Source organism: Amblyomma maculatum, chromosome 3 (assembly GCF_055883805.1).
Source record: "Amblyomma maculatum isolate TAMU_Amacu chromosome 3, ASM5588380v1, whole genome shotgun sequence".
Taxonomy (NCBI): domain Eukaryota; kingdom Metazoa; phylum Arthropoda; class Arachnida; order Ixodida; family Ixodidae; genus Amblyomma; species Amblyomma maculatum.
The window spans coordinates 189,678,440-189,704,910 of record NC_139346.1 but is presented as its reverse complement, the minus strand read 5'-3'; the positions used below and the strand labels follow the sequence as shown (position 1 = coordinate 189,704,910).

Genomic DNA, 26,471 nt, shown 5'->3' with positions numbered 1-26,471 from the left:
GCAAGGTTGTTTTCATGATGTCTCGTCGATAGACTCACTTTCCCGTCGCCAGATAGTGTAGGAGGTGCATTAGTTGGCCGCTGCAGTACTTGGGCGAATGTAGCTAGCGGTGGTACATGTGAAATTTATTTCGGTCGTCAGCAGGTCGGGAAATACGCAGCAGCCTTATACGTTTTAAATTCCATAACGCTGCAGTGGAGCTCAAGACTCGAAAAATTGATGCTGGAACACCGAAATACCGTAAGGCCTTCTCTGTGCGCGAAATATATAACCTAATATTCCGTGTCGTCGTCCACCTTTCCTTAATCAAAATATCGAGTGAGAACCACCGAGTCATCGCCAGTCCATAGAAAGCGTAAATCACTGGCCGAAAACGCGCTCGCTTGTCAGTTTCCTTTGCCTATCACTTGCTTTTTTTTTTTTTTTTTTTTAAATCTGCTTTCGGCATTTGCCCTTTCGTCTTTTGGTCGCAGTTTGCAATTCCTTTTTTCTTTCCCTTTTTTTTTTCTATTTGCTTTTTGTTTTGTTTTTATACTGCGCTTGCTTTTGGGCACAGGTTGATCGCAGTCACGGCTTCGAATTGGGTCCTTCTAGAGCTGCGCTCGCACGACGTTGTGGATTTCAGAGACAGTAAAACGTTGTCTGATGAGTTTTGCGAGGAAGATAAGGTTCCGTGACTAATGATTGCCAAACCGCGCTAGATAAAACACACACACACACACGCGCGCGCGCGCACGCACGCACGCACGCACGCACGCACGCACGCACGCACGCACACACACACACACACACACACACACACACACACACACACACACACACACACACACACACACACACACACACACACACACACACACACACACACACACACACACACACACACACACACACACACACACACACACACACACACACACACACACACACACACACACACCTATTTTTTAGCTTTTTTTAAATCTTTATTCGGCCCCCAAGTTTGAAAAATTAACTTCGGTATTATGGCTCACATTATTTTTTCCTTTTTTTTTAAAGTTTGATAGCATACTTTGCAGTGCAAAATGTTTATTTACAAAAATAGGTACTTGCCGGATTCCTAAAGGAAATACACTAAGCGTGGGTGTTGCGTGGCCCTTGCTAGATTTCCTCAGGATCACATTCATACGGTCCGATATTCAGATCTCTACATTTTTTTTTTTGTGTGCCAAAAGTAAGGGTATTTTTTAGCTTATTTAACGGCTCCAAATTTTGAATTCATGTTGAAAAGCGCCGTTCCTTTTTTTTTTTTTTTTTTGAGCTGCTCAAAAAAATGCTACAAATCTTATTTCAGCTGCTGCACCCCTGTAATAGCTTAACTGTGGTACCACCTATAGTGTGCCACCACCTATAGTGTGCCACAACTTGACCTTTGACGACAGACACAGCATCACGTGTTCCCCCGTGTAGTTTGCGGCGTCCTCGACTCCGTAGTCTCGCCAATTTAATTGCTGCAAACCATGTCTTCCCATGTTTAAATCTAAGCCTAGACAAAGCGAAACCAAGCTAAACGGCGCTTTCGTTTCGCCTTACTATAGGCTTAGCAGGGCTAAACCTCAGTTTTTTTTTCTTTTTTTTTTTTTTAGAACGAAGAACGTCCACGTTTTATGTCTGGGCAGTTTTGGATGACAACAGGTGTGCCTGGACTAGCTCCTTTTGCCTTCCGTCATGCCTGACTCTACAGCGACGACAGAGCGCGGTTGTGTCGGATCCTCGGAGAACCCGCCTCCGGAAGCCACGTGCGCGTAAAGCGTTTAGTGCTGTAAACGATTTTTTTTTTTTCGCGAACGCCAAATTTCGCCAAGCGGAAGTGGTAGGGTCTGCATTGGAGCTCCATTTGCCGCAACTATTCGCGGGGTCAGTTGCTTGGGAGGCACATATGTGAGGGGCGGCAAAAAACGCGAATACGGCAATCATTGGTCTCCCGGCTCGTGGTGCGATCTTCCAGATTTCTACCGAAGGGCCGGACGCCCTTGTATGCAGGCGCCCTCTTAATTCGCCATTTTCGGCATTAGTATATATTGTGGTCGGCTACCTTAGACAAAGAGCCGTAATATTGCGGCCTTACCAGTTCCGTCGAGATAGAGAGCGAATGGGTCGGCGACTGTGCCATGTAGTCTTTTTCCAAGAATGTGTCCCTCGCGGAAGAAGGCGGATCAGTGATGACAAGAGGCGGTATGCTCGTGCAGTGCTGAAACTAGTTTGGCCTTCGCTCGGTAAGCCTGGCTTCTGGACGGGCAGTGCCTGCACGCAACTTTTTTCAGCGCTTTGTGTCTGAAAGCGTGGTCCCCGGGATAGGAGACCTTTCTCTTTTTTCGAAGTCGACGGTGGTGCCGCTTGTGTTGGTGCTTATACAATCGCTGTTCGCCCGCCAGGCTTACTTCGCCTGTAGTGCCAGAAGCTCGGCACGGAATGCAGGCAAGGAACCCGCCTTCATTTTCTCCGCGTTTGATTCTGGCTGGCACAGGGCAGGCGATCCGTTAACTCGGACAAACAGCTCGTTCGGCCGAGCTGGTGGCGGCGGCCGCTCGTTTGTGCCTGTAAAGCGTGCTTCTGCTGCACGTTTGCGCGCTCCACCAGAAGCCCAACATAGGGGAGGAGGGCCTCTTCTAGGGTTCCTCGATGCGGGAGGCCTCCTCCGTCGAGAGGGCCTTTGTGTCTGAAAGCGTGGTCCCCGGGATAGGAGACCTTTCTCTTTTTTCGCAGTCGACGGTGGTGCCGCTTGTGTTGGTGCGTATACAATCGCTGTTCGCCCGCCAGGCTTACTTCGCCTGTAGTGCCAGAAGCTCGGCACGGAATTCAGGCAAGGAACCCGCCTTCATTTTCTCCGCGTTTGATTCTGGCTGGCACAGGGCAGGCGATCTGTTAACTCGGACAAACAGCTCGTTCGGCCGAGCTGATGGCGGCGGCCGCTCGTTTGTGCCTGTAAAGCGTGCTTCTCCTGCACGTTTGCGCGCTCCACCAGAAGCCCAACATAGGGGAGGAGGGCCTCTTCTAGGGTTCCTCGATGCGGGAGGCCTCCTCCGTCGAGAGGGCGCGCGAATCGCCCTCTCCGGCGCTGCCCCATCGTGTCTCGCGATACCGGGTATTGCGAACCTGCGCGAACCTGCGAAAGTAACTCTGAACGCAGGGTATCAAAAGCAATGAAACAGGTTACAATTCGACCGGCGCTGCATGAAGGACTCCGGATCGTCGCCACTCGGATGCGCTTGCGGGAAGTTTTCAGTATAGCACCTTAAGCCCGAGTTTTGCGGCATTTAGCACTCCCGAGACTCCGTGGCACGTCGAAAGCAAATTTCGTAGATATGTACCGATGCGTCGAGCAAGTTGTGGTCGCACTCCGAACCTGTACATAATAAAAAAAAAAAAATAATTTGAAGACACCTTTATGCAGCAAAGATCAAGAAGCATTCTAGAAAAGAAAGGAAGGTTAAAAAATAAACAAAAACGATAAAAAATAGACGTCTGCAAGCCTGCACCATATACGCGCTCTGAAAATAAAACAAAGAAAACGTAGCCATTCACCGGGTGGACAAAGTTGCAGGCATATTTGGGAAGTGTAATGGGATACGACACGCTATGCCCCTGGCAAGGTTAACTGTAAGTCATGGTAGGCAAGAATCGCGCACGCGCAAGCTGCAGACATGAAAGCATGTTTCTCTCACTTGGTTGCATCACGAAGTAGAATTCCTTTCTCTGTCAACGTGACAACATTTCTGGGCCCAGATAGATTATTGGAAGTTCGCGCACATGGACTGGCCCACTTTTACGTAAATCGTGAAATGGAAGGCGGGTTTTCCAGCTTCTGCGTCGCACATGTGGAGCAGTGATCCGCTGGCAGGTATACTGCTGTGAAAAGCACGGACCACTTCTGGGGTTTAACGGTCTTCCATGTAACACCGCCGTTACTTTCTCTGCCTTATTTTCCTTACTTTCTTCCTGTAGTACTTGGCATCGCTCCGACTCGCCGGATGGCGGACTGGCTTTAGCGGAGCAAGTCCTCTTTTTTCACGGCGCTTTTGAGTACTAAAATCTAAACGTAAATGGGTTTACAGATAACGAAAGAAGCAGTAATTGTCACACATCTCTATGGACACCTGAACCGCGCCCAAGGGAAGGGAGGGAGGTGGCAGTGTAAGCGGAAAGAAAGAGGTGCAGTATAGCGGAGGGCACCGGAATAATTTCGACCACCCGAGAATATCTGACGTGCACTGATGTCGCACAGCACACGGACGACTTTGCATTTCGCCTCCATCGAAACGCGGCCGCCGTGGTCGGGGTCGAACCCGGATTCAGTATTCTGGCAGTGAATTAAGTTTCGAATTAAAGGTCAACTCCGGTGGTTTTTCCATCATTTTCTGTTTTTCATTGAATTACATTCCTCGGCACGTCCTGACTTCAACACACAAAACCATTTTTCGAAATTCCAATTAGAAGTATTTTTAAAAAAGAAAAACAGCAAATCGAAACCGAAGCTGCTTTCACGGCTAGAAACGACGTCCCAGGTGACGAAATGGTGACGTCACACTCACTATTAGAAAAACACTCGTACGTGCATTGGATGGTGAAAATAACGTATGGAAATCATGAAACATTGCATAAAATGTCTGAGGTAGTTCAATATAAGCCTCACAATTTCATAATCGTGCGGGAAGTGGACAGTAACGCTGGTACACTGTTTGTGACGTCAGAAACTCAGTGTTGCCGGCAGAAATAGTCTCAACTTAAGCCATGAAAACAGCATATTTTAAAGTCGTGTTGCGCACGAACGGATTATCGTACGGCGCCCAAATTTTGTAGAATGCGTCAGGACGGAGAGGAGAATATACAGTAAAATTTTTATTAGAATATTCGAATGTCAAAAAACCTCCGGAGTTGCCCTTTAAGCTTCTCACCCCCTATACTCGCTGTACAATTGGAAGTGCCCAAGTCGTCAGGCCAATCGGGCACCGAGTTCTGCGGTGTTGGAAGCTCGTGTGTTTTTGTCGCGGAGGACAGTAGTAATAGACCGAACGTGTTTCTGTCCCTCGAGAGTGCTGCGGCCGGTTCGGAGTGCGCGGGCGTCACGCGGCAATGCGCCCAGAATGGCCTATCGCTGTTCGCAGCGACGCTCTGGAAGAGTGATGCGTGGCGTGGCTCCGGACCGCGAGCGAAGGACATCGTTCATGACGCGTCGAACGGCTGTGTCCGTCTCCTCTGTATACCGCGACGACGAGCTTGACGAAGTTCGCGCGCGAAGTTGGTACCGCGCACGCAACGCGGCCAACCGTGGAGCGCTCGCTGGTTGCCCTAATTCCGGCTGGCTGGCTGCGTTCCCAATGGTTTCCAACGTTACCGAACCGTGTAGGCGTTGAGTGCACGGAATCGAACTCTGTGCCCTTCGTTCTCTGTGGCGCCCGCGGTGGCGTATTGGCACGATCGCCCGTGTTTCGAAAATTGTCTCATCACTCCGAAGCTCTGCGATAGCCACCTCCTTCCTCACACGCAGGATGTGTTGGGTGGCATCGGTCACCGCCATCGGTGAAGAACAGAAGATGTAGTTTTCTGTTCACCCTTTCCTCTTGCTTGCATGTACTAGGGAAGGAGCCGCCTTCCCGCAAACAAACATGATAAAACTGTTTCGTGGACGTTTTGTTGACATTTCGTAACCGGAGTGGTTTGCTTTAGTTAACGGGCACGCTGTAATTTATTTTTGCGTCGCACCTCTGGGAACCACGCCGTTCTTTAAAGTGAGTGTAATAATAAATTAATGCGACAGAAATGAACTAAATACCTGGATTTCTTAAATGCGCTTTCTTCAGCTGCCCCGGCCTGCGGTTGGCGCCGCCAGCTTTGTAAGCGTTCTCCACACGTGGAAACAGTTGTTTTGTGGAGTTACGTTCGATATGACGTAGCTTCCCCTGTGTCGTGCGCTCGAGCGCTTTGTGGATATGATATATTGTAAAAAAAGAAAAAGAAACAAGAAAGACTGACACTTTGTCAGCCGTTGTCAGGTGCTTGCGGATATATATATATATATATATATATATATATTTTTTCAGCCGCCTAGGCACCGTTTTGTTTTCATGTTCACGTTCTTCCTGTCGGGATAGACATTCGCTCTTCCTTTTCAATCCCCCCGCGAGATCAAGGTCAATCTAGAGTTTTATTTTATTTAGCTGCTTAAAAAACAAAAAAAAAAAACAAAGCTATTTTTCCCGCATGCCTGCGGACGTAAAAAGAGATGGCCTTTTTTTTTTTTTTCTGCGTACTTCCAACACCTGCGATGGAAGCCAAAACATCAGAATCGTCTTTTCTTTTTTTTTTAGAATTACCTAATTCAATTAGCCCGAGTAATCCGCAGTTCCGGCGACGTCATGTAGTGATACAGCGTCTACAACAGACGTTTCCTGATGGTGTAGTACGTGATGACCTGACTCTCGCGGAATACTGTACGCGCTCCGCATTCACCTTCCAGTTCCTTCGCTAAAGATTGCTTCAAAAATTACCCCTTCTGTTCTGTAGAAGCCTTATCTGCGCTATCACATTTTTCTGTTTGCCTTTCAAATGATGGTGGGGTCCGTTGCAATCTATAACTGATGTCGCGAAATACCCGTTTTTCGTGCTGCTGCTGGTCGTGGGTATTTCTTCCACTGCGCTCGTTATATATCTGTTGTGCAACTATAGTGACGGCTTTGAACAGGAGAAAGTATTTCACATGAATAGACAGGATAGGGAAAAAGAAGAAGAAAAGCTTCTCTTTTGGAGAACAACTGCGTGTGCTTGTTCGCGGAAGTTACAATCAATACGCTGTATCGCGAGCAGGAGTTCCTCTCGTTTGTAAGCGATTCCCGGAGGCACGATTGCGTGAGATAAAGGCTGTGGCTTTCCCAGGGAGCTACTGCACGCTCACATACAGAGAGATAAATAGAAAGGAACAGATACACCGGGGTTGCTAGTGGGCAACAACCTCCTGCACATGTTGCCCCTTTTGAGGAGACCCCGAAATCTTCCTTCCCTCGGCGGCGCAATCGGGAGCCGACGCTTGTTCCCCGCCGACTCCCTCTCCCCGTAAATGTTTCCCCGAACGCGCATGCGCCGCGGATGCTGCGCAGCCCGCGGTTCGCGTGTCTCGGAATTGGCTGGTTAGGACCCCGCGTGCGGCCGCCGGAGTGGCTGGCACCCCCTCCTCCCCATCATGGCGCGCGAGGGGAAAAAAAATTGGCTTCCCGGCGTCGCTCCTCGAAGCGTCCTTTCCCGTCGCGGCGCCTGACTTCCCGTGCGGTCGCCTCTCGCTACCGTCGCGTGCGCTTCGCCGGCGATCATGTGATGTCGACCTGGACTGGCCGCGTCGTCGGCCTGTGGCCGTGAGTTCCCGTACTGCTGCTGCTGCTGCTGCCCCATGGACAGTCGCCACTGCGTGCCGACCCGTGTGGCTTGGTCATGAGTAAGCTTTCCTCTCGGGTGAACGCATTGTTCGAGGTCTCTGTTGCTGCATTCTTTCGCCCGGACGCCTCGCTCTCTGCCTCGGGGCCAAGCGCTTTAGGATGAGCCATTGGTTTATTTGGTGTCGTTGATCGTTGTTCTTAAGTCGCGCCGTGTCCGGATCGGCCGCGCGCATCGCGATGCGCGCGTGTTGCAACGCGAGTCCTGCGCGCTCTGCAGTGACGCGGCTTCTACCGCGGCCACCCGGTAAAGCTCTGAACGCCATGTAACAGGCGGGAACCCGCGTTCCTTTGAAACCAAGTCTTCCATAAAGCTCGCAAGCAAGATTCCAGCTCGCGAGTTGCCTTATACAGTACGAGAGAGCGCTCCTCTGTATCACGAGTCTCGAGCGGCGTATAGCCCGCGTTTGTTCGTCGTCGTCGTTGCCATAGCTTGCGGGGAACCCTGCCGTATTTCCGCGGTGGCCTCCGGTAATCCACTGTCTTCCATTGTGCACGCTCATCTATATATACGGCGATTCTCGAAAGGCGTTGCCTAGTCGCGCCCATCGGCCAGTCTTCCACTGTAGCGTGTCGTCGTTTGTGTCGTCGTTGAATGCCCTTCTGTGATTGACCCGTGAGGTTTCCTGGTGTGTTCGTAGCCTCCACCGCTCTGTGTAGCTGGTAGACACTGTCTTGTGGCTGAAAGCGCGTTTTGATCGTCTTTTTACCGCGTGCTAGTTTACAGGTAGCCTTTCAGAGTCTTCCACGGGCTGCAGTAGTGGTTCGCGGTCGTGTTGCATTGGGGGGGAAGCCCTCTGCGTGACTCGTCGGCCTTACTGCGGCCTCACCTAGTCTTCCTACAAGAGTGCTGATCCCATCTGCGCTTTCTGCACTGCTTGTTTGTTTTTGCGAATCGCGCGTCTCGTTCGGGGCAGTCGCTGCGCTGTGTTCGTTTTCTCTGCGCGATATTTGTCGCCGGCTCATATCTGCCGGCAGGGCTGGTCGTTGAGCCCGTTTTCCGGCCTGTGAGACACACCACCGGGAAGTCGCCTGCGAATTGTCAAAACAAGGCTGCCGCTCCAGACCTGCAGGCCTCTGATTCCAATCCGCTAATTCGAATCAGCTTTCGCTGAATAGTGCGATAAGCTGGGAAGCTTAGCTCTGTAGGTTTGTCTATTCTGTAGCGATTTCGGTCGTGCGTCTATACCAAGCGTCATTTGTAGCAGTTTTGCCTCCGCGCTTTGGATTCTTCTGTCTCGTGCCACTAAACGGTTGCTCAGCTCGAGCACTGTAATCAGGAGCGTGCGGGGAAGTCTACTTTCGAAGAGGTCCGTCGGCGTCCCGTCTCGAGAGAGCGTTCTTTTCGGGGCACATGGACGAAGCCGTGGTGTGTTCGTTCCGGGGCACGGCTCGCCTAGTGCCCAGGGGCGGCGGCAGCAGCGGGGGCGGCGGCGCCAACGGTGAGCTCTTCCGTCGGCTCTGGAAGGGCACTGTGCGGGCCCTGCTGCAAGCGCCGCCGACCAGGGGTCGGCCGCCGAGACCACGCGTCCTGCTTCGCAGCGTTGTCAGGTGAGTGTGCCGCGCGTTATCGGCCGCTTTCCGCTCAGATGTACGGGCGGGCGTCGTTTTCTTCCGTGCCATTGAGCGTGTGCCGATAGCTTCGGCACAGCAGCGCTTCCCGAAGAAACGATCCGGGGAAGCGTCGCTTTGAAAACACCGTTTTATTTTGCGATAACGCTCCCTTCCCTTTCGGAACACTCCTCTTTTTCCCCATTCCGAGTCGGCAGGGGAGAATTGAACGGAGCATCCAGATAAATCGCTTCCCCCTTGAGACGGAGTCTGCCAAAAAAAGCTACTTTTGTGAAAACCATTGACCGGTGTAGATTTTTTGTTTAGTGTTAGCGTTCTGACGCGGACAATGAAGCGGTTTTCGTGTCCCAACGTGTGCGGAAGATACTGCGCGAAACGAGGGCGTCGTTTCGTTTTCGCGATAGGTGCGATTTCCTTTTCAGTTGAGCAATTGCTATCAGTCGCGCTAAAGACTGGCTCACATTCGGTCCCCGTTTGGCCCCGAGCGAGCGTGGGGGGATACATAGACCACGATAACTGTCATCTCTTTCGCTCATTTCTGGGTGGGTGACTTTAAGCGATGAACAAAGCAGGAAAAACGCGTTCTTCCTGGGCCGAATCGGCCAACGACTACGTCACAAAACCAGCCTTGCACAAAGCCGATCAGTTAATCTCGCTACTGTCGGTTGATGTGGCCGCCGGTCGGGACTGATTGATCGGTTTGTGACTGGTTTTTTCATGTGATCGGAGCGCATTTCGGCGCCGATGCTTCTGCTCAAGCCGCTGTCATCATCATCTCGACTGTGCCGCCTACTGCAGGGCAAAGGCCTGTCCCATACCTATGCAGTCAACCTTGCCCTCTACAAGCTGCGGCCATCTCTTCCTCGCAATGTTCGTAATTTAATCCGCCCACCTAGCTTTCTGTCGCCTCGAATCCACCGTATCGAGCACAGAACGCGTGGAAGCCATCTATGTCGCTGTCGCCTCTGCATGTGAAGGAAGCGACCCGCGCGAATGGTGTCGGCATGCACGTCGTCGGAAAGTCAAGTTGGCGCACGAAGCGTTACTGTCAATTCGAGAAAACTGCTAATTTGTATCCCGTTGATCTTCGTACATCCCGTTACGCAGTCGGTTCCTTTGTAAACATGTACACGAGTAATTGACTCGAACTTCTAGGAGGAGGTTCGCCTTGAGTCGGTTACTTTTTTTCCTTACCCGTGTTTAGAGAAGTTTAGCACAGGTGAGATGTGCTAGTATGGACGCACGCTGAAGTAGCCGGCCGCCTGATACGCACTCACGTGCCCGCTTTCACCCTGTGCAGTGCTTCGGTGACGAGTGTCAGTCCGGTTGGGCTAACGCTATTTTCACCTACATTTCGACATCTCTGCCGTGACGGTTGGGGGAGTACGCCGATGCTCTCCGCTTCGTCGAGAGTCCAGAATTATTCGCTCCAAGCACATGGTTTCGGTGGGCGGCACGACTAACAGCAATCCTAATGAGTGCACACACTATATCCTTCTTACCTTGTTTCTGATAGGAAATGATACGTAACGTATTAGTAAACATGGGACAATACTCGAAATTCGCATCCTCTAAGTAAATTACATTTTATGAGTAATTTTAGCGGCAGTCGTGACGTCAATATGAAGCTGCCGTATAATAGTTTCTTCACTAGCTGGTATTTCGGCTTATGGAGCAGGCTAGCCTGTTTGAATTCGAACGACAAACCGGCAATCCCTCGTTTCATTTCGCATTGAGACGTCGCTGCCCATCGTTCGGCTATCGAAGTTGAAACTTCGTTGGAGCAAAATTATTGTTAGTTATATTATTTACTGAATGCAGGCTAATTCCACATGGTGGTTCATTTTTTTTTCTGCATTAGGTAACATCCCAAAGCAAAAAAACCCTGACTTGGACGTGAAAAAAAATGGGGGGAAGGGGGGGGGGGGGGGGGGTAACGTCCTTAAGCGTCATTTGGGCTGTGACGAATACCTTGTTGAAGGGTTCCGTATTTTTTTATACCGCCCGGGTTCTTTTACTTACACTGACATGCCATGGCACAAGGATGCCTTGATATCGCGCGTTCTGAAACTAAATTTTGCAACTCTGCAAATATGTTTTAGGTGTCTGTAAACAACGACGGTTAGGCGTTAAAAAAAATGCCAAAATCGAAGGTTTGAGTGTCGGACCTCGCGTTGCTCTGTTACTTTTGCTAAACTCAATACCGCGTCCGACGCAATAGTTTCCGGTGCGCCCCGCCGCGGGGGTGCACGACTCGACTCCTGTGCCCAATGGAGCAGGTTCGAATGCCTGCCGCGGCGGCATCTTTTCGGTGGAGACGAAAAACAAGGCGCCTGTGTGCTGTGCGATTTTAGTGCACGTTATAAACCCCAGATGGTCGAAATTTTCGGAACCCTCCACTACGGCGTTTCTCATAGCCTGAGTCGCTCTGGGACTTTATTAAACCCCATAAAACAACCCTAACCAGTTTCATGTGGAGCGTTGTTTAGGAGATCAGGGCTTGCCCCGACTCCAAACACACACGCGTCATGCGCTGCCGCGCCAACGTCGTCGCGCGCGTCAGCCAAAGCCGGTCTGCGCATGTGCGCGGCACCTGACGCGTGCATCGCGAGCGTTGACGCTCCGATCTCCCTGCCAGATATTTGGTGCGTAAGCGCTCGCGCTACAAGCGCCGGAAACTAGCGAGGGTTTTTTTAGTTTACTGCTGCTGCTTACCGCGGCCGTCTATCGCTACCGCGCGCCGTCAGCCCAGCACGCGCTGATTGGTCTCTGCGTGCGGTGTCCACTGGAATTTGACAGGAATGTGGCGCCATCTGTCGCCCTCGGGGTGATCTGCGCATGCGTAATGACGCTCGCGCGGTTGCGCAAAGCTAAAGGTCTCTACCAGTAAGGGACCGCGCGGCTGTCCCCTACTCCTTTCTTCTCGTCCTGAAGTCCACTTGGCTCCTCCTGCTTCTTTTCTTCACAGACTGGGGCCTTTCACCTCTCCTCTGCTCTTTTGTTCACGGTTTTCAAATTTTCTCAGTCCTTGCGAGGGTGAACTAGCCAGCACCAGGAACATGCAGATGCAGGTGCATTCCCCTTTTTCGACGCCTGAAGTTGGCGTCTCAACGCGTGGAAAGTGCTTTGGAGTCCCCCCTTTACGTATGTCCGTGCGGTAGCTCAGGATCTCTACCAGGTTTATTTCATTGCTTTGAAAGCAGGCGCGGAGGTTATGTGTATGCACGAGGAGATGCGTAAGCCCAAACAGCGTGGACCTCTTTTAAAGGGCCACTGTCCAGGGAAGGACCTTTTAAACAAAGGAGCCCAGTGTTTCGATCAGGTACCGGAGATAGTCTGTGCAAAATGCTACAGTGACACGCGCGCCGCAAAGCATCGAAAATACAATTCAAAGCTCTCTCATGCTCTCCTTTGGGAAGCCAGCCTCCCCGCTTCCTGCGCTGGCCCGACGGGCCACGATAATGACGTACGTATCGGGAACGATGTCCATTGGTCCGTCTCGCTGACTGACGGGAGAAGGATGGGTGTCTACCGCTCGCAGCGCGCTTTTCCCTCGCCACGGCCAGACTGAATCCAGCGGCGCGCGCTCCCTCAACCGTTTTTTTTTTTTTTTTTCGCGCTCGCGGAGAGCCACGCCCCACCTCCCGCCAAACGCGGAGGAGGAAGGGGAATTTGTATTGCGGAGGCTAGACGACCTCGGGCAGGAGAGTGAAAAACCTTTGCGAGGGAACGGAAGGAGAGAGAGGCATGACAGAATCGGGTGATTGCGGTGGCTGTAACTGCGTTATTAGTTACTCTTTTCAAAAACATTTTGCGGCCTTGCGTTCTAGGGGCGAAGTCCCACAGTCACCGGGGAAGAAAATATTTTCGACCGGAGGGTGGACAGTGGGCCTTTAAGGCGCAAAAGCCTTTCTGGGTTCATGGTGCGTCGGCTGGATGTGATCACCGGACGCGTCATCAGGAAATGTCAGCCTCATGAAGACAGATTAAAGGAAAAATGATTGGTAGTGATAGTGATTAATAGAGGTCATAATAATTATTGGTAGAGGTTGTAATAACTGATAATGTCCAATAATATCTACTAATGAATTGTAATGAGTCATATGTCTAACGACGAATCGTAACGACTGCAATTGATATGACTAAAATGTTTGGTAATGAGTAATGACTAAAGGACTACTGATGACTTGTAATGACGGATATGTCTAACGACTTGTAGTGACTGCAATTCATTATGAATGACTAAAAATGCTTAGTAATAAATAAAATTACTAATAATTACTTTTAATGACTACAAATGAGATATTTAACGACTTGTAATGACTAAAATTGATTGGAAATGACTAAAAATGCTTCGTAATGACTTGTAATGACCAATATGCCTAACGACGATTTTTAGCGACTATTGATTAGAAATGACTAAAAATGCTTAGTAATGAGTAGTAATGACTACTAATGACTAATGTGTCTAACGACGACTACTATTGATTAGAAATGACTAAAAATCTTTAGTAGTGACTAAAACGAGAGGCCAAAGGAAAGAAGGAAAGAGATATAGGTAAAGAGAAGGGGCAAGAGAAAGAGGCGAATGACAAGAGTAAGAGTAGGCTTTCGCCGTTCACCTCTTACGAGGTATCTTAAGAGACCCTGTAATTTTTTAGATGCAAGCACCTACAGTGACAGATAAAGAGCGACTGATCAACTGTTTCACGTACAAAGTGAAAAGGACAGGCTGGTATATCTATACGAGTCGCAGCGAAAAATAAAAAAAAATGGGGGGGGGGGGGGGGGGGTCTACAGTGCGCGAGGCTGCAAAGTAGGGTGCGGGGCCCGCAGGTTTTGTGCGTGGAGTCACCTCTGCCGCAAAGCGTGCACCTCAGCTGGCTCGTCCCCGTGTTTGCCGGGAACCGGCGGCCGTTTCCAGCTGTCTTGTTCTCAGCTGTCGGAATACAGTTGCAGAAATCACTCTTGGAGCGAGACTGGCCATTCTTTGCGAAGAAACTTCGCTCTTAAATTTACGAGTCTGGCTGAGCATGGAGTCACGTGGTCTACACGTCCCCTAAATCATTCGCCTGAAAAAAAAGAAGAGACGGACGTGTAGTTTTTCTTATTCACACTGATGTGTGGGACAGGAGAGCTGGCTGTCTATTGAAGTTAAAGAAGCCGGATATTTTTTTTTTTCAAGTAAACTTTGCTAAATGTACTGAAAGGTTGTCCACAAACTCTTCTCAGGTGTTGCGCGTCGTATACAAGTCGACGAGCTGCCCTGCGTGGTTTGATGGGCGTCTGAAATAGCATATATATTGCGGGTGCGTAGCGCTTTGATATAAGCGTGTACTTCGAAACTCGATGTCAAGGTTCTCACTGCTTCCGCGTTGCGTTACTATGGCGTTACTGCATTTTCTCCTCAGCCGTAGAGCGGAGCCCTTACGGTGTCCATGTAAAGGACACAAGCTCTCTCGAAAACCGACGACGAAGGCATATGCCTTGCACTTATTTGGAGCTCAAGGGGCGCCATAATGTTGATTAGGAATGCTCCGCAGCGTGGTTAGAAAAGAAGCCTTTCAAATACGCTACAGTACATGTACTGTAGCGTAAACGTATAGCTGGGCGCCTCTTGCGCAGTGGCTGTGGCGGGGTTACTGCGCGTGCACAGAAGGCGTCAAATAAATTGGGGCACGTCTACACACGCCCACGCTGGTATAACGTCCCTTCCGCGCGGGCTGGCTGATGGCGTCACGTGTCATCGAATGAAAAGAACTTTCTTGGGGTTTCCAGTTTTCGATTTGATGGGCCAACATCGTTCCGAGAGACGCTTCATGCGTCTGGCTGGGCCGCTTATCACTAGAAAGCCGTCTCTACAAGGCTGAATAAATGCGCTTCATTATTAGCACCTGCCCAGTTTGTACTTTATTGCTTTGTTTTACCTCTGGTAGGGGTGAAATCCGGACAGCCTCGGAGGACGCCTGTTCTGGACGTCCGGCTACGTTCTCAGTTGCTTGGCTTGGTTAATAAGGTTTAACGTCCCAGAGTGACTCGGGCTATGAGGGACGCCGTAGTGGAGGTCTCCGGAAGTTTCGACCGCCTGGTGTTCTTCAACGTGCACTGACGCACGCCAATGCACGCTAACGTGTGCCGGTGCTTTGCTTTCCGCCTCCATCGAAACACGGCTGCAGCGACATGGATCGAACTTGCGTTCTTGGGTCAGCAGTCGAGCGCCCTAGCCACTGAACGGCGGGTGTTCATGTCAACCACCTTCATAGTTTCTTGAGGTCTAAAATACACCTTTATATATTTGCGACCATCCAGAAGGCAACTCGGTAGTGTAAATGTTGATTTCAGTCCGAAAGTAATGATCGTTTTAAGTTTCTTTTGAGTTACCCCTGTAGGCTGTCCCCTCAGTATCGTAACGGTTGCGGTCTACTTGAGCCGAACCATACATTTGTCACTCTGATGCCGTTGTTTCGCTTCATCTGTTGCTTTTTCTTTCTCGTCGTTTTTACGTGGTTAATTATGTTAGGACCGCGAAACGGTATTCGCTGCCATGACTTAAAGAGGCCAGTGATCGCCTGCTCACTCATCACACAGGTCTGCACCAACGCCCTTTGCACACGCATGCAATATGCAGCCGAAGTTTAGTGGGGCGGCAGCTTACGGTCCACAATTTGCTGGTGTGCGCCAGATATACGGATCTGGTGTGCGCGAGTGGTCGCTTTGAGGTACCATGCCGGGGTTACATCTTCACCCTGGAGCACCTCACTATATAGCAAAGAGCCCCTCAGGGCTTTTTATAGCGGCGTTTACATGGACCCGACAGGAGCGGGTTGAGTTGAGTTATCGGTTCGAAAACCGGTTACAGGGTTCATGTAAACGCTGTTGGGTGATCGAGAATTCGAGGGGTCAAGTCAACTCCGGCCAGGGGGTGGGTTGACAGGACTCAACCGCCCTGCAGGAAGCATGTAAACGCTGTCGGGTTGAGTCGGGGCACAGTTGGAGAGGAGAACAGTAAAGAAAAAGCTAGAGATGCGCGGGAGAAAAACCGGAATCGTTTACCGTCTGCTAGTTCTTCGCCTCGATGCGAGGTGCCGCCGTAATCGCCGCTCGTCCAGAGTCGGTTCTGCAGCTTGTCGGATCGGTCCATGTAAACTCGGTAGGGTCGAGTCCACTCAACTCAATTCCTCAACTCGATCCCCGCTGTCGAGCCCATGTAAACAGGGCGCAGCTGCGAAACGTCTGTGGAACGGCGCAGCTGGTTGCCATGGTAACGGCACTTGCTCGGCGATAAGGCGTGTCGTCACACGTCGGCGCAGCGGTGGACACCGGCGCGGCGAAGCGGCCCAACACCCGCGCAAAGGCGCAGTTGACTGCCATGGTAACAGCGCATGCGCATTCTGGCCGGATGACTACCCTGTCCACACGAAACATGACTCTGACTAGCGTAGCGTATCTTTCGCTACAATAAATCTGCCGCTCAGGTTTGGATTTCTTAAAGGGACACTAAAGACAGCCAAAGATGGTATGAAAATCTAATAAACTACATTTGGTGACACTGTCGCCTTATATCCGGCAGCAAAAAATCGAATAATTGCTGAGATATTGCGATAAGAAGCTGAGGTTTTTTCTTGTTCCCGCCGGTCGAATTCAAACTGTGGCCTCCAACTACGTAGTTGGAGTTGAGTGACGCACACTATGACGTAAGCGGAGACTCCGTGATAGCTAGCGAGCCGGCGCGGCCCGCGGCGTCGCATCCCTCAAGGGCCAACTTGGCAACAGCGTACTCGCAATGACGGCCTCAGCCGAAATAAATAAAACGATGAAGAGAGTAATTTACCGAGCGATGGGCCCATAAAGGAAGAAAAAAAAAAAAAAACATAGAACGCTTGTAATGCACAATACTTTACATGTTTCTCAAGCTTTTGCGCTCCTTCTTGCACTGTGTATAAACAAACCGAGCCCTCGGTCATCGCAACGCTTCCTGACATGTTTACATACAAATAAGATTTAGTTACCAGCAAAATAGTGTCCTCGCTGCTGCGCTTGTTAGTTTTGAAGCTTCGTCGCACTTTTTTCCTTCAAGATTTGTGCTACAGCTCCGTGTTCAGCGAAAATTAAGTCCACGGTGGTAGAACATGACCGAAGTGCCGGCGCCACGTACTACATTTGCCAGCGCTGTGAAATTCCACATGTTAAAATGGATCCAGTGCACAATATAGTGCGCATAGGCATCCAGAACATTAGTTGCAAGACGTGAGAGCAGGCAGCATGCGCCGATGATCAAGAAGTTGTAATTTTTAGACCGGCAGCAGAAACACTTTGTTGTAAATGGGGCCATGACATAAAAACTAGAAATATTTCCAAGGTTCTTGTGGCGCGGCGCATCCGAGCGGTTAGCGCCGAACGTTACGGAGCAAGCAGTAGCGAGTTCGAGTCTTACCGCTTCTGGCATTTTTTTTTTTTTTACAAATAGATTTTTTTTAACCTTTTGTAATGTATTTCTGTTGCTTCGTTATTTCTAGTTTTTACATTTTACCCGAGGCCCTTTTTTTCGCCGGGCTACGAGCGCAATATATCGACGCTCTCCTTGGTATGAGCGGCAAGTATGCCCGTATGCCCCTTTTGTTTACGACGCCTGCAAATAGCACGTTGAAGGTCTTGTTGACGCAGTATATGTTGGTCAGATGTGCCATGATTTAGTGAACAATTGAATGATAATGCGTTTTTCCTTCGGTACTTAGCATATGTATGCTTTTCGTGGCGTACGTAGCTGCAGTCAAGCGGTCAGGTCGCAGTCGAAGCGGCAACGGCGGCGATATGTTGGCGCAGAAGTGTGAACGAAGGAGTGTGTCGGCAGTAGCGGATTTCGCTCGCTCGTGCCTCCGAATGCTCAAATGGGAACCATCAAGGCGCATCTGCTTCTCCAAGCTCGTAATTCAGGCGCTGCAGGTTCAAACAAACTATCCGAGTGCGCACGAAATGCCTGAGCCGAAACAACCAAAACTGAAGTGGGCGCCTGTGGCGCCTCCAAGAATATTTCTGTATTTGCCTTGCAACGTTTACGTTGTCTTTTCGCCGTTGTTTACGTATGATAAAAGCGTGTTATCATGTTTGAGAAAAAACGTACTACCGCATTCAAACATACAATGTAATTCGCATTTGTCAGCCTCCGGGATCCGTAGCGCGTCACGTGATTTGTAGTTGCGAGCCTGGGCCGTTTGGCTGTGGTGGCGATACCTGTATTTCTGTTATTCTTCTTTACTACCTTATAACAGCTCTGTTTTCAGTAAGAGTGGTCTTTTTGTAATCAGGAACTGGCATTCTATCGATGCAAACCCACTTCCTTTCTCTCTTTATTGTCCCTTTAAATGTCAACTCCGGCAATTTTTCGATGCTCACAGATGTCAAGGAAATTTGCATCAGACGTTCTTCTTAACGTCAAGATTACGTGCTCCAAAAAGCACAGTTGAGGACCTTTTAGTTTTTCCGCAAAAAAAAAAAAAAAAAAAAAAAAAAACATTCAAAGATATCGCTCCGGGACCCGCGACTCGCGCTGCCAGACAGGAATTTTTACGGCCAACACTGTGATTGATGACGTCACAGCCGTGCTATGGTGTCTAGAAGGGGGCAGTGTGACGGGCGGGAGCCGGCGAAGCGCACAACGGAGTGATGAAAGCTATAGATGGCGCTACTTGCAGCAGGTGTGCAGCCGTCGCGGCGGTTGGAGGGTGCGGCACAGGGCACCAGGCAGGCGCGTCACGTGAATTTTGTGTCGCGTTTGAATTTTTATTCTGGTGCGATGCCAACATGACGAAATGTTTGCAGATCGGAGATGAAAAGATGCATTGTTCTCTCCATCAGTGCGCGCAAATGGAGTTTAGCGACGTAATTTAGGAAAAGCAAGCTTAATTGAACGCATATCAGAATATTAACTCTGTACGCGCTTAGTTTTCACTAAAAGCTTGATAGCACAAGTGAACATGGACAACGAACACGGACAATTCGGAACTCTGACTGGGAGCTTTGGAGTTCGGATGCAGCCGCGGAAAATATAATGAGTGGCCACAGAAAAAAAAAAAAGGACGTACTAGCAAATTAGTTCTCAGCGCGCTACGACACGCAAAGAAGTAGACAAACGTAAAAAAGACAGGACGACGAACAGAGCGCTGTCTGTTCGTCAGGCTGCATGCGCCAGCAACATGCCGTTTATGGAATCACGTTACTTGGAAGTTGTAGCTCATAAATAATAGGTGCACTTATGGATGATCTGGCGCATCTCATATCATGCACTAAATATTTTCCATCACTGCTTTTGCTGGACAAATCCACAAGACTCAAGGAAACACTTCATTACAATTAAGGTAAAGAAATCATTTGCACAAAATGTCTACAATTAAGAGCATAAATGACGTTTATTTTATTACTACAATTCCAAATGCAGACGTCAGACCGAGCGAACAACGAATTAATGGCTCTGCTTTGAATTCACTTTGTTTATAACTTCGAATGTTTCTGGCGGTCATTCTGAAGAGCCGTGTCCTTTATTCAACGAGTAAAAAAAAATGAATCCATAGTTAGCACCACAAACTGGAAGCATTTTGCAGTAACCTCTTTATGACGAACATAGCGCATCCCACTTGGTGGAGTTTGTTAGACTGTTGAGAAACTGCGCGAAATTATGCACACTGAAAGCATAAAACGTTTTCAAATGTGAATGCGTTCCAGGAACAGCCAGGAACAAACGTTTGGGGGCGGCCGGATTTGTGGGAAAAATTTATTTTTTCGTTGCCTCGCAAGTTTGTCTTCTGATATTTTTTTTTCTCTGAATGGAGTGTGCATGTCCTCTCGTGACTCCACAAACTTCTTTCTTTATAATTGCCCGACCACACACACACACGCGCACACACACACACGCACAAAAAATTCGACGAGCCAGCATCCCTCAAACTTTTGTCCCTGGCTGTAAAATAAGCCTCACCTACCAAATTGTTGCGTGCACAGCGATCCTAATTGCATTCAGCTGCTGCTCGGGTGACTTTGAGGCCAGAATCACAATTCTGGCAAGAAATTGTGCTGCTAAACTTCTGTGTCACACATATCCTGCCATGTAAAAGGTAAGCTGGCTATCCCTTGTTTCACCCACATTATTGTGGCCTGAACTGAGGCACAGCTGAATAAGAGAGCCAGCATCACATTAATGCTCCCAGCATATGTCCTGAAATATAAACATGTCCAGCGTATTAAAATATTATTTTCAGCTGTTGATCAGAAAAGGCATAGCGTAATATTTAAGTTTGGCTTGAATATTCTTCTGTTTCTGTGGATGGACAAGTTTATAGAAACTAGGGCAGATAGTTACGAGCAACTTCGCAGGATTCTTGGTGAAGAATTGTCTCGGGTATTCTACACCGAAAAAGTTGTCCTGTATGCCATGCGTTCGCAAACGAGACACAATAAGTCGTCAGCTCCTTGTCAGCACGTTTGATATTTCGCAATCCCAGTTCGCGTTAAGCTACATATTTAGGTGGTCTGAAAAGGGGGTTTCGGCTTTGCGCGCTTTGTACGCGCTTCTGCGCCCAGGTACAAAGCATGTTCGCGCTTTTGCGCCACGAGTGCGCACAGCGTTATCTACTGCATAACACAGGATCAGCACAAAATCACTCACTTCGCGTCTCAAAAGGATCACTGTGGTACATGTGCGACTACCAGCTTCGAATCGTTCGCGGTCCACGCGTCCCAGACCTCACCCGCGCTGCTGCGCTCAATCGCGCGGCAGCGGCTGGTTCCCCATGCACACCAGAGCGCTGCAGCGCCCCTTGCGGCGCCGGGAAATTTCATCGCGGATCGCGCCTCCCTCTCACAAGGCGCGGATACGTCGACCGTCACACTGCCCCCTTCTAGCCACCATAGCCGTGCTGGGGTTTTCGAGCAGACGATGGCGACAATGCAATGGCCCTACTGAGTGTGGCTTGTACGTACTACGTGTGGCGTCGCCTGTGCGAGCCTACGAGGTGCTACTGGCACTGGGGAGGGCCACGGTGGCACTACTCAAACGATGCAGACACGACCGACAGCTTTCTTGCAAACAGCATAGATTTTGGAATCACTGTGTCACTGTCTTGCAGTTTCAGCTCACACTTCAGTGCATTCCTTTGCAGCGATGGGTGGTAGCTAGTGTTGTGTTGTTGGCTGCACGAGTTATTCTACGAAAAAAACAAACAATTATTTATGACCGATTTCCCGAGAAAAAAAAAAGAGCTTCGCGACAAATTGAATCGTGCGATCCCGCGTCCCCTCTGCACCTGAGAACGCATGTATGCTCGGAACATTTCGCACGGGCCTGTTACCAACACAGGATGGTTCTGATAGAAGAGTTAGGCCTCGCGAGTGCTATGCGACGGTTGAAATCGCGGATTCTATGTCGACGATCATTCCGCAGTCGACATAGGCTAAACCGCCTGCCGTAGTCCGGCGGTGCCGGCACCGCGGATTACTTGCGAGCCACCGTCAAAAAAAAAAAAAAAAAAAAAAAAAAAAAAAAAAAAAAAAGCATGCTAAAATCTGTTTATCTTCTAAATAATACGTGACTGAATTAATTAATGCAAAAACAAACAAACAAACAAACAACAACCTTACTGAGGATCTCTGATGTACAACGGGGTTCTGGGAATAACTGCGATACAAGCGAATTTCTGCTTGCAGCTCCATGCAGCTGCCGATATGTGGCTCAGCTCGTCCGACCTCGTGCTCGCTCCTCTGCTTATTAGGCGTCGCCGAGATTACATCTTTCTTATACTCTGATACAGTTAAGTTGATAGTAAAGCTGTTCCACGAGTACACCATTTACTATAGCGCCGCTTATCAATTCCGAAGCGCTGTCCGCTGCGGCTTCGGTGTGAAACAGTTTAGGCATAGCCACGAATAGGGCGCAGCGCACGGTCAGAGTTCCCGTTGTCCGCCGCTCTCGTGGGCAGCATCGTTGCGGTAAGCTCGCTGCATTCAGTGCGGCAAGTATTGCTAATTTGTCGTCTACTTTCTTGATGCGTCTGGGGTCGTTCATATTTTTATGTTTCGCTTAACATTTATTACGCCGAGTTAACGATCATGCGAGGACGGAACGGGGCTTCGGGCGCGTATACGCTCGAAAGTTGTATCCGCCGGTCGCCATAAAGGCAATGCGCCTATATGACTTGTTGCTATTGAAACTTACTTTAGTGTGCGAAGTGCACGTAACTGAAACTGCACGGGCAGCCCATGCGCTTGAAAATTTTGCACCCAGGCTCGGCGCACCTTCCATACCCTTCCGCATAACAAACGCCGACACCGCCGCTCAGCTTCTTAATGGATACAAGGTATATGTTGGATAGTCGTGGTAGCAGGTTGGTTAACTATGGCATTTAAGATGTCAACGGTAATTTGAAAGCTGCTTTCGCTCAGAGCGCAATCATTTTCGTAACATGGGTCGAAGGCTTATAAAGTTTTTTGTTCGCTCCAATTTTTATCCATCGCAATTGCCATTATTTGCAAAAGGCATTAGACTACTTTTGGTCGTGTAGCAGCCCGCAGAATAAAAAAAGTGCTATTAAATTGAACAAATGTCATTCGGTGGGAATGAAATTACATTGGCAGGGGTCTTTGTGGACAGTAATCTCACTCGCAGCGAAGCGGATTTAGGGTCGGTTTCGAGGGGGAAAGAAAGGGGGAGGGAGGAGGGGGATTTGTAGTAACGATCGGTCGCCCTCATATATATGCCGGCCACTTGCATCGGGGTTTGGGAGTGCATAAATGTCTTAAAAATTCTAGGGAATTAATGCTTCATAATTCTGCCGCATTCAAGATCTCTCGCTCGTTTTGCCCTACTTGGCCATGCATGCCGAACATTGTTTAACTGTCCCTGTCTGATGACATCGAGGGCGTCTCACCGACATCACATAGTATGCTTCACATGGTGCCGCACGCGACAGCGATGGCCGTTCGTACCCCTCGGCAGAACGGCAGCGGATGCGTGCGGCGCGGCTGCACGCCTGTGTCATCATGTGACGTCACGCAAATTTTGATTCAAGTTTTTTTGCTTATTTAAAATTATTGCTTGCGTATTGTAAAAAAAAAAAAAAAAAAAAAAAAAAAAAAAAAAAAAACTTAATCGCGTACTGTGATGACGAAGCCTTCAGCTATATAAATCAGTCATTAACTTAGTACGGTCGAAAACTCGCCGGAGTTGCCCATTAAGTCTTGCCGCCTTGTGGTATTCACATGAACGGGCGCTTCTAAAAAAACAAAAAATGCCGACGATTACGCTATTTCCTAATGCGAAATTTGTGCGCAGCTCATCAGCTGTTTCACCTTTTTCGATAGATTGAGGCAAAGATTTAGAGCAAGACATGTATGTACAATTACAGACAACTATTTTATTTTTCACACACGTTCCTTCAAGAAACACCCCGCTAACAGTTCTTGACTGTCACGAAGGAAGCTTTGTGGTCGGAGAAATAAAGAAAGCGATAAAAGTTATTGGGAGGTTGCGGGAGGCAGTGCGTGGGCCCATAGGTACAGTGGTGAGCAGCCTTGTCTAAAACGCTCCAACTGCGCTCTGTGCGGAGCAAGTCAGCGACATCTAACGTTAGACTCTGGATCTGAGTTATGCGTCCGGTGCGCATGCGCGGCAAGTTAAAGGGATGCCTGTTCACCGCTTCCTTCTCCAGCCACTCCCTTGCGATTACCTTTTGTGCCGTTAGGTTTGGTTTGGTTTGTGGGGTTTAACGTCCCAAAGCGACTCAGGCTATGAGAGACGCCGTAGTGGAGAAATTTCGACTACCTGGGGTTCTTTAACGTGCGCTGACATCGCACAGCACACGGGCGTCTTGCTTTTCGCCTCCATCGAAAAGCGGCCGCCGAGGCCGGGATTGGGCCGTGCTGCCTGCATTTGTGAGGCTGTAACGGTCGCCAGCGCGTCGCGATGCCGCAGTGTTCCTCGAGTGTATCAAAATTGCCAGATAAGCAAGCGCGAGCAATAGCGGATTAACGCGCGTTCCATGCATACGCAGCGCGAGCAGCCCCGGTGATTTCCCCTTTTAGGATGTCAAGTTCTATAGATCTGTACGGATGCGAAGTGCGGTGTCCCATGTAGCTGATAGGCCAATGCAAAGACGTGATAAAACGTTACTCCTGCAGCGCATTAAACAACCACTAGGCCCAATTCTCGAACTCTTAGCCTGGTGCGTGTCTGAAACGCACGATCATCTGTTATCACTTACAATCGAGGCAACGTTGTTTCTCTTCTTAAACCGTTCAAATCAGCCATTGCTGCAATTGAAGTCCATGCGGCCCATCTGCAATGCCAAAGAGTCGGCCTTTTCAATCACTGAGCGACCACCAGACCATCTGCAATGCCAAAGCGTCGGCCTTGTCCATCACTGAGCGACCACCAGATATCACTTGCACTTACTTGCCCAGCCGCTTCGTGATTAGCGCTAAACGGTTTGGTTTTCCGGCCGCTGTTACATATTAAGAGCGTACCTGGCGGCATGATGCGCAAGCACTGAGCGGAAATGAGGCCATGAACACGCGAGCAGGCAACGCTTTATTTTGGCCACGCATGCGCACGGGACGCTTAACTCAAACCCAGGGCTTAACGTTAGATGGCGCTGACTTGCTCTGCGGAGCGGCGCGCTCTAGACAAGGCTGCTTCACCACTGTACGTTGCGCGGCGAAGAGACTAGTGGTACACGCTGCAGACGAAAAGAAAGAACCTTCGCAAATATCTTAAACTGACTTGAAAACGCTGTAGCCAAAGTTAGCAAGCGTCACATCGAATTTCTTGCAGTATGTTTTAAAGGAAAATGAGGGCGGGCTAGATCCGGGCCAGGCCTTCCTTGAAAGCCAAGGGACGGTCGGCTAGAGAGATACTAGCTGTATATACGCAAACTACATCAAAATATGATGCCTTTTTTCTGTGAGTGAGCGCCCACACCGAACTGCAGGGTAACATGTGCAGTAACCGAGAATTCACACACTCACAGAGAAAAGCATATTTTGATGTAGTTTGCGTATATACAGCTAGTTTGATAGTCCGGATCTCTTATCTTTGCAGTGTGTACCATGTTTGGTCACGTCTTCCGCTTGAGCTCTGAAGCGTGCATTTTTAATTGGTTCACAGGAATGGAAATGCGCAGTATCTGTCACACTTGTTTCTGTGGACACCGAATCGCGCCTTGAGGGAAGGAAGGAAGGTGGGAGTGAAAATGGAGATGGTTACGAAGGACAACGGCGACGACGACGCCAAAGAGCTGCGCTCTAAAACGCACTGTATCTGCTAACCTCTATTTATTGTATTTATTTGAAGTTCCCTAACCGCTCAGACTAAATAATTTTGACTCGTGCTATCGTGAAGTCGCGAACGTGATTGCGAAGCCGATGATGATCATTGGCTTGGCGCTGTAAATTGCCTTGACTGATTCTTGACTGATTGTCTGACTCCGCCTTGTTACTGACATCGCACATCAAGAGAGTCCAAAGTGCTGATTGTGGTCGTGAAACTTTATTGCCAGCGGATACAAATCTGAAGGACTGCCCTGACGGCCGTGTATCTCTTGGGCAGCGGCGGCGTTTTCAACTAGCTGCAGGAGCTTAATCTATGTCCCCGGGTCAGGGCTGAACAGTAGAGCAGTGATCAGAGTCGCGTATAAAATGACCATGGGGTAGACTGGGGCATTTCCAGGTCATGTGACTTAAATCGGCTTTGGTATCACAATCTTTGCATTTGTCTGAGTAGAAACCTTCCGAATATAAGCTGCATAATTGGGGACTCGTATATTTGTTAGTTTTCCTTGTGTTGGTAGCGAAATGCTAACACCAGGCCACTCTAATAAATAGCCTGCCTTTAAAAATATATTGTCCAGTGAGAAAACCAGATAATTAGCAAAGTACTCTGTTGATGTATGTGGCCGAATTACGTGTCTACTACTGCAGAAAGCATTGTGCATACGACCGGCTCGGTACCCATACCACGTTCAACACGCATCATATCTGTCGGACCTCGGCTGAATATGCGTCCTTCGTGCGGAGGCCGCAGCTACCACCTCAATCCCTGCTGCAAGCGTCAATCGCTCGATTTCAGAACAGCAGTTCTGTAGACGGCTGGCAGCAGCCGCCACATTTCATTTCTGCGCGCATTCGTCTCGGCGTATCGTCGTATCGTATATAGACCATCGATTAAAAGCATGTTTCGCTTCCCACGAGTAAAACACGCAAATGTTTGCCGATTGTCCTCGCCGGAAAAAAATGCCCTCGATGACACGTCTTGCGCAGGCTTTTAATCATTGCACGTTGGCGCCCCTTTGTCTCTCTCTCGTTTAATACCCCATTTATGGGCCTTTAATTTTTTTGTTCCTGAAACGAATGAACGACTGCGCGAATGCAGCGGAGGGGAAACGTGCCAGTTGT

General features: G+C 49.4%; 1 protein-coding gene across 8 annotated transcripts in view; it reads left to right on the top strand.

Moving 5' to 3' along the window:
* Positions 1–26,471, top strand: part of Srrm234 (Serine-arginine repetitive matrix 2/3/4) — an 80,520-nt gene that overhangs the window by 23,558 nt on the left and 30,491 nt on the right. The window contains exon 1 of one of the 8 annotated variants that reach the window (XM_084599038.1): positions 21,877–22,013. The exons of the other annotated variants lie outside the window; for them this stretch is intronic. The gene's annotated coding sequence lies outside the window, so the exon portion shown is untranslated. Of the gene's footprint in view, positions 1–21,876; positions 22,014–26,471 lie in introns of those variants that run through there. 8 annotated transcript variants of the gene reach the window in all.